Source organism: Pleurodeles waltl, chromosome 7 (genome assembly GCF_031143425.1).
Source record: "Pleurodeles waltl isolate 20211129_DDA chromosome 7, aPleWal1.hap1.20221129, whole genome shotgun sequence".
Classification (NCBI taxonomy): domain Eukaryota; kingdom Metazoa; phylum Chordata; class Amphibia; order Caudata; family Salamandridae; genus Pleurodeles; species Pleurodeles waltl.
In genome coordinates this window covers 1,061,944,036-1,061,952,894 of record NC_090446.1, presented here as the reverse complement: position 1 = coordinate 1,061,952,894, position 8,859 = coordinate 1,061,944,036, and positions in this window count along the sequence as shown.

The following is an 8,859-nucleotide window of genomic DNA, read 5'->3' as shown; positions in this document are numbered from 1 at the left end:
AAAGCATTTGTGCAATAAATCATACAACACCATAGCATAACACCACAAAAATACACCACACAGTATTTAGAAAAATATATAATATTTATCTGGGTATCTTCAGGTCAAAACGATCAAAGTTGCAATATGAATTTCTAAAGATATCACTGAAAAGTGATATAAAGTGTCTTAAGTCTTTAGAAAGTAAACAGAGTCTCTATCACCCAGGAGCAGGATAGTACCACCATGACCAACACAGTGGTGTTGCCCATTCTACCCCTGGGGTGTGACACTTGTCCCCTCCCCAGGGATAACTCTGTCCACCCGGACAGCAAGCCACAGTGATTACTAACAGCTGCCAGGGATGAGAGCCAGGCCCCAGGCCTCTCAAAGCTCTCCAACCACTGTGGCTGTGGAGAGTGGGGGGCGGTAGCCCCAGGTGCTGGGCACCCTTTAACCACTCTCCCTTCCACCAGGTCAGGGATGACAGCCTGAACCTGGTCCTCCCCTCTGGGGCTTTGTACCCTCCCTCCTGGAGCGGTACCCCCAGAGTCCAACATGGTCAGGGTGCTTACAGAAGTCACCCTGTACCATTCCTCCACCAGTGCAGGGCTGTTAACCTGCAACTGGCCCTCCAACCTGGGGCCTGTACCTTCAGGTTGGACTAGGGCCCGGGGTGAGGCTTCCCTCCCCCTGCCCTCTCTTCTGGGGTCCAGCACCCTCCAACTAGGAGTGGCCTCCTCAGAAGACAACATGGTAGGGGCACTGTTATCAGTACCCCCTCCCTCCAGGTCCGGGGGGACACCCTGAACCTGGTCTTCCAGCCCAGGGTCTGTACCCTCAGACTGGATCACTGCCTGGCAAACCAGGACTTCCTGGGAGGCATACCTACCCCCCACCAGGTCAGAGTTTAACCTCTGCACCTGACCATTCAACTCAGAGTCACCACCCTGAAGTTGAACAATTGCCTGGCACGCCAGGACTTCCTGGAGGGCACACTGACCCTCCACCAGGTCAGAGTTTAACCTCTGCACCTGACCATTCAACTCAGAGTCACCACCCTGAAGTTGAACAATTGCCTGGCACGCCAGGACTTCCTGGAGGGCACACTGACCCTCCACCAGGTCAGAGTTTAACCTCTGCACCTGACCATTCAACTCAGAGTCACCACCCTGAAGTTGAACAATTGCCTAGCACGCCAGGACTTCCTGGAGGGCACACTGACCCTCCACCAGGTCAGAGTTTAACCTCTGAACTGGGCCATTCAACTCAGAGTCACCACCCTGAAGTTGAACAATTGCCTGGCGCACCAGGACTTTCTGGGAGGCACACCTACCTCCCACCAGGTCAGAGTTTAACCTCTGAGCCTGGTTCCCCAACCCAGGGTCACCACCCTGAGGTTGGGCAATTGCCTGGCACGCCAGGACTTTCTGGGGGGCACACCTACCCCCCACCAGGTCAGAGTTTAACCTCTGAACCCGGTTATCCAACCCAGAGTCAGCACTCTGAGGTTGAACAATTGCCTGGCACGCCAGGACTTTCTGGGGGGGCACACCTACCCCCCACCAGGTCTGCTCGGTACTCTGTGAGCCCGTTCAATCGAGAAGAATTTCGGCACGTTGTACCGTAGGATGGTGTCCGTCAGCCAGCCCTCCAAGAATAATTCCGCGCTGGGGCCCTCGGCTCTCTCAGGGAAACCCACTAGGCATATATTGTTGCACCTCGATCTTCCTCCTGCATCTTCGGCTCTGCGTCTAAGTTCGCCCACCTCCGTGGATAAGTGGGTCATCTTCTCCGTGAGGGCCTTTACATCCGGGGACAGCTGTGCTATGTCACCTTCTGTCTCCGCCACTCTCTCCGCTAATGCCCGATAATCAGTCCGTAGTAGGTTGACATCCAGAGTAACGGCATCAATCTTCGTTTCAAGGGTGGTGTTGGTGTCCAAAATGGCCTGTAACACCTTCTCGAACTGTGAGGTGTGGCCTTGTAACACCTTGGAGGTCGAATCTAGTCCCCCAGGTGGCGTCTCCGCCATCACCACGGTCGTCACGGGCATTTTGGTGGGTTGCGTCTTACCCATCCAGATATCCAGGTTCCAGGCAAGCTCCAGGCACGAGTGCTCAACCAGGTTCGCACCCGCTCTGTTCGTTTCCTTGAGGTGTGTCCAGAAAATTAAGGGGGGGAGGTTGATGCAATGCCGGATAGTTAAGGTTACTGGCTCGGTATGAATGGTAAAATGACGCCTCAGAGTAGTAGAAGGAAAAGGTTGAGCCAAGAGCAGGTGTTGCCCGCCACGGTATAATGTAGAGACAAATCAGGGCGGCACCAGGAGGGAAGAGTAGCTCACTGACTGAAGTGTTAATATGAGTGGACCAAGTGGCTGAGCGGTGTGTTCACACAAACTGAGTGGCGCAGGGGCCAGGGAGTCCACGGGTCCAGTAGGTTCCAGTGATATCAGAGGGATGGCCCAGGTGAGATGCAATGCTGTGTGTCTGGCAAGCTGGGGTCCCAAGGCAAAAGGTTCAAAGCGGGGCCGATAGTCCCGATACCTGGCCAACACCATGAGGGGCTAAAGCAGCAGGAGTGAAAAGCGGTAGCAGCACTCACGCCAGCAGGGGCCCGTGCGTGGTCGCAATGACAGTAGGGATCTCCTAGGATGTATGTAGAAGGAGCCGTGGCTCGAGGAGTGCCACCGAGTCACTTCTTCACCCACGCATATTCCCTGATCTCCGATCTACGAGATCATGTAGCAGTCCCGGTATTCCCTGTCATGGGGTCGAGGCAGATGTGCCTCACGGTATACAAAGGAGGAGGGGGGTGCCTGGGACCCGGTAGCGCACTCACCCTCATAGTGCTCAGAGCTCGAGGCCCCCGCTAGACGAAGAAAGGAATGTTGAAGTACTGGGTTTTTCAGAACCCAGTGGTGCCAGGGAACACACCCTAAGACTTCGAGTTCTTCCTGTTTCAGACTACAGAAACACAGAGTCTTCTTGGTGAAGTCAAAGATCTTGTTTATTGGCTGCAGCCAGTAACAGGTATCCTAGAAGTACAACACAGTGTATATTCTCAGGAGATTGCTCCCTTTGCAAAGCTAACCTTCTCTTTTATACAAAATATTATGCTTTGGGCAAACATTCCTTATTTTACAGTTGATCATTCACATATTTTCACTACAAAGAAATAGCAGGTTTATGATGACAAGCCCATATTCCAGTTTGTCCAGCCCTCAATCAATTACCCGGCAAGGCTTAGTACTTTCATCAGATATCGACGGACCCCCAATATAAACGGGCACCTCCTCCTTGTAAAGCAAGTCATAAAGAAAGAAACAGGGACAGGTGTGTGTAAGATTAGGCATGGTTTGTGTGTGATGAAAGGTTTATGATGTGTTGTGCCTTGATACTAATCTCATTCGGCCACTGGGAAAGAAACTGGCTGAACAGGTTTGGCTTCAGGCAGTGGAGCCAGCTTGCCCAGGTCACAGAGGAGTCAGCAAAGATGTACGTGTCCTTCAGACTCGTTTTCAGCATTAGACATTGGCCTATGTGAGGGCAATCACAAAATGGCTGTCGTGTAAATGGAACACGAGGGTTCAAGACGGAAACTCTGATATTCGGGTGATTTTGTTACCCGAATATGAATACGATGCTTGTGCATACTATTGTAATCATTCTCGGTCTGCTGATACCAAAATCGTTGTGATACGACGATGTTTATAACAAGGGTCCAGAATTTTCAGTGCCACAATGTCCTCAACTCACCGAGCTGGGCAGCGTGAGGAGAAGCGGGGACCATAGGGGCCTCCCAGGCAGTGCACACCGACAGCCAAGTCTCGCAGAGGCTCCGTCACGGCAGCGCCCGCGTTTCCCCGTCTGCCCGGTCTGGTGGCGACCCCCAGATCCTCCGCGGGCACGCCTCCGAAGTGCGCGCAGGGGGCGTCCAGAATCCGGGATCACCCACACCCCCAGCACAGGGCCTCAGCAGGGCCGCACAGGTCAGGCCGCTCCCTCCGCACGGCAAAGGTGTCGCATGTCCAAAGTGGCTCGCATGTCTCCAAAAGTCAGGCAGACACTCCCCAGGGGCCCCTCAGAGTGGTAGGGCATGTGGCAACCCGCTGGGATGGCGGGGGGAGCCCTGATGCAGGAAAATCGGGTGGCCGGGAGCAGAGCCGCAGTTTATGCTACCGCTCTGGTCGCCATTGTGGACCCTCTACTAATGTCTCTTAAGACAGAAGTATCCCATCTCTATAGAGATCACCTACCGATTGGATTCCTGCTTCAGCCCAAGCAGACAGTTCTGTTGCGGTGGTGAAATGTCGCCCGCGACGCGTGCCCAGAAGCACTAGGGCTGGCGCACAAGCTATGGTCAATTTTGTGAGAAAAAGCTGTATCTAAAGCATCTATGTGTCACCAGCAGCAAGGCTGATTAGGGCGGTAGCAGTCGTGCAGAGCGGTGGATCATCTAGAAGATACTGGACAGTAGCAATGTTGCAGTACCAGCTAACTACAGAGTGGCGAACAACTTTGCAACCCATTGTAATTGGGACGCTTAATAATAGTGTTCAAAGTTGGGAATTGCTAATGACCCACAGTCAGTCAGTTGGTAGAGCTTGTGGAGTCCCACACAACACCTGAAGGTGTTCCATATGAAATTCCTAACCACTCCTCAAAGGAGCGGAAAAAGGAGGCGCGGCTATAAAGTGGTAGATGTAAAAAATAATACAAGAGTCAGGTGAGTACCATCTTCTTGAGAAAAGCCACTCTACCTGCCACAGAGAGAGGTAAGGTCCTCCAGAAGGACAGCTGGGCATGCAGTGAGGTGGCAGCACGCATCAAGATACCGTATAGCAGATCTATAGGTGAATGATAGATCTGGAGCCCCTGATATCTAAATGTGTGAGGCTGCCAGGCTCGAGGCAGCAGAGGGAATGACTGGTGTAACTCAGTATCAAGCACACTGTTGAAGTCACCCACCAGCAGCCATGGAATTCCACTCCAGCATGATAGGACCCCAGAAAGTGAATGGAAAAATACCCCTTGTTCCATGTTGGGGGAGTATATGCTACCCATCAGGATGTGGCAGCCATCGAACCTGCCTTTTGCAAGGACATATCTACCCTCAAGGTCTGTTACCACCAAACCCGGCGTGAATGGTGTCCCTGGCTTAACCCAAAGGAACGCTCCTCGAGCAAATGAGGAGAAATCAGTGGCAAATATTTGCCCACGCCAGCGTTGCTGTAATTTAACTGTTTACTGACGTGCTAAATTAGATTCCTGTAGGAATGCAATATGTATAGTATGAAGAGGAAGGTAAGAATATATGGCATAATGATGCTTGGGGTTTGGATTCCAGACATTCCAATTTAGCACATTAATGGAAGTCATATTGTCGATAGTGGGTAGAGCAATGACACAGGTATTAAAATGAAAGTTGCCCGCATGTGTGAGGGTGAAGTCTCCCTGGTGATGAGGGTGGGAGTGAATGGGCATGTATTGTGTACAACTTGAAAAGGTAAAACATAATGAGGAGAACTGAAACAGTGAATATCATAGGAGTAGTGCACCAACCAAGCTCCCACCCAAACCAGATAGTAACTACCATTTAGGAAATCTTCAAAATTCCTATATGAGGTGCAGAAGCAACACAAGAGGCAACTAAACCACAGTAAAGAGTATCAATATAGTTTAATAGGCAATAACAGTGAGAGGCATCAGTACCAAATCCACCCGTGGATCAAATATGTTAGGACCTGTCACCAGCAAGGATTACAGCGGTTCAGTCCAAGCAGAGCCTGTGGGTTGAAGGAACAATGTTAGGTATACTTTACCTATACATGACAATGTGTGGATTAGCAAATGATGAGATAGGTTGAGTGGTGAGTTATATGATGTCCTTGACAGTTTGCAGACTCACATCCAGTGGGGGTTTGTAGTATGCACGAGAGGGACAGGTTTCAGCAGAACGTTCATTGCTAGAAGAGCAAAACATGTCTTCTTCAGGGCTCCAAAGTTGTTCCCCATCTGTGAGGGTGGCAGCAGAATGTTGCAGCACTCTGCGACACTCCATGATGATCTGTTCCAGTTCGGGGATGGTCTTAGGAGCAGAGGACTGACCTGCTCCAGGGTTAACACCCACGGCCACCAGCATGCTCCAGATCCATCAATGCGTAGGCTTGAGGGGTCTGGTAGCACTTCGGGCTGTATGTTTTCAGCCAACACCAGGAGTAGTCTGAGGAGTTGAAGAAATGGGGTGTACCACTAGAGACCACTTGAAGGCATGCTGGGAAAAAAGCAAGTATTTCAAATCCAGTTCACGGAGATGGCGTTTCACCACCATGAAAGAGCTGCGTTGTCTCTGGACCGTGACTGTATAATCAAGAAAAACATGACATGAGCGTTATCTACCTTGACCTCAAAGTTTCCTGGCTTCATGCAGAATCAAATCTGTCGTGAAAATGTAGCAGTCTGAGTATCACTGGGCGAGGACTCGACCCAGGTGGGGGCCTCTGTGTAAGAACATGTTGTGCCCCCTCGATGGAGAAGGATTGCGATAGTGTGTGGGGGAAGCAACTCCCATTGCTGCTGCACCATGTATTGTATAGCATTTTGTCCCTCTTCCTCGAGACCTACTACGCAGATGTTATTCCTCCTGGCCCTCCCCTCCTCATCTTCAGCTCTCTGCTCCAGTACACTGACACTCTCCTGTAATGCGTGTTTGCAGAAGGCCATATCTTTGGATTTCGGCTACAAGTCTGTAAGGGTCTGTTCTGTCAGTTTAACTCTGTCAATGAGCTTGCGATGATCTGCATGCAGCAGCGTGAGATCTGTGGCTACATTGTCAATCTTGGCTTCCAAGGATGTCAAGGTGTGCTCAATAGCTGACAATGCAGTGTAATTTGTCTTCCAATGATACAGATTGGTCAGGAGGCTCCAGTAGTAAAGCGTCTATGGCGGATGTAGTAGGAGCCAATTGTGGGCATGCTGGTGTGCCCTGGGTATTAGTGCATGGACGACCCATTGTTGATGTGTGATACCAGAGATTGCCCAGTGCAACAACCACTCCTATTGTTGCATGGGTGCGGTGCAAAGCAGGCAGGGAGAACATCACCAGTGCCAGCATTTATTCTCATGCAGAAAGAAGGTTGGTCAGAACCCACAGTGTGAGATCAAGGCTCCCGCAGTCAAGAAGTGCATCAGGCTGCACAAGGATCACCTTAGACGGGAATTTACGATGTGCCCCACATATAGTGAGGACTAACAGCTGTGCGGGACAAGCTGGGGTGATCATGCGTGGTCTCCTAAGTGCTGCGAGCAATGGAAGGAGTTATGCCGGAAACAGCCCCAGACCACCTGCCAAAGTCGAAGCCAGATAGGGAGGGCCCAAACTGATTTGAGAAGACTGGAGGGAGGCCACAAACACAGTATATGCCCCACCAGCTTTGAGGAGAACTGCCTGAGCCTGCGTGGGAGGCGCAGTTGTCATCAAGAGCTAGGCCCGATCGGGCCCAAGACTCCATCTCCCTAGCGTGTTAGTAGGATGCTCAGCCGAGTGGAAGCTGACGAGACAGGGGAGGTGCCGAGTACATGTCCCCAATCATGTATTGCCTTATGGCTCTGCATCATCTCCAACGGCTGAGACCAGGCCTGATCTGACCTCCGGGTCTCAATCATTCACACATGACAATCCGCTGATGTGACATCAGTGTGCGCAAGTAGAAAGCTGGGCAAGCAGTCAGGCCACGCAGAGATTTGGACAGGCAAGCTCACCCCTCGTTAGATGTGGCTACATTAGTGGCAAGGCCTATTCCCGATATGACCCCCGTGCTGTACCAATGTTCACGGTGTCAGGCGCATGGAGAAGGTGGCAGTGTCTGTGCTGCTGTGATCTGCAAATGAGGGCTTCTGTGATGAAGCACAGTGAAGGAGACAAGTGTCAGGGACGGAGCCACTAGTCTCAGCAGGCAGCACACAGTCCAATTATTTTGTGTCCAAGCCTAAGCCCAACAAGACCTCCGAGGCTGCCACTAGCCAACACACACCAACTGGGTAGCAGTGACGCGACTGTTCTCCAGCCCTCTCCGCTCACCTGTGGCAAGTTGCTGGATCAGCCTGCAATGAGCACAACCAGTGCCCCGCCTTGCGCTGCTTGTCAGCTGCGGTCACAAAGGCCGCGTCCGCAGAGCCATGCAACGTGCATGATGGCAGGCCACCACATCGCTCAGTCTGGGGGTGCATTTTCTGGGCAAGGCAGGGACAAACAGAGGATTTCAGGTGGGCCCACCTCCACGTCGGCAGCCACCTCTGAATCTCACCATACCAGTGCAGGCCGCTAGAAGGCCCATTTGGCACCTTTTGTTCCCGCACACTAAGCGACACAGCAGAGGTATCTGCAGTTGCAGGACAGTTAGGTTAGTGTAGTGCAGGAGACAACGGCATCTAATGGCCCGCACTAGGCAGGATATATGGCAGATAAGCTTCCTTAGAGTGCGTCCACTATATTGGCCCAATTAGCCACGCCTGAGCCCTCAATTATACACTGTTCCTCTTCTTTCTATGGCGTGTTTCATGGGCTACCTGTTTTGTCACAGGTAGAAATAAGATGCAAACACGAATCAGTACAATATATTATGAGGCAATCAATCGTCATTAACAAAACATAAAAACAGTACACAACACAAAAACATAAGAAGCACAAAGAAAGAATGAAAGCCAGGAAACTCTTTGCTGGACTATTCGTTTAACAGTTTACACCAATCTATATGTAATTAAAGAATTTTAAGATGTCTTTGACTGGCAGTGGTATAAGTCTAGAAACAATGTACCTTTGGAATGTCAGAATAGAGGGATGACTTACTAATATTCTAGAAAAGAAAATTATTTT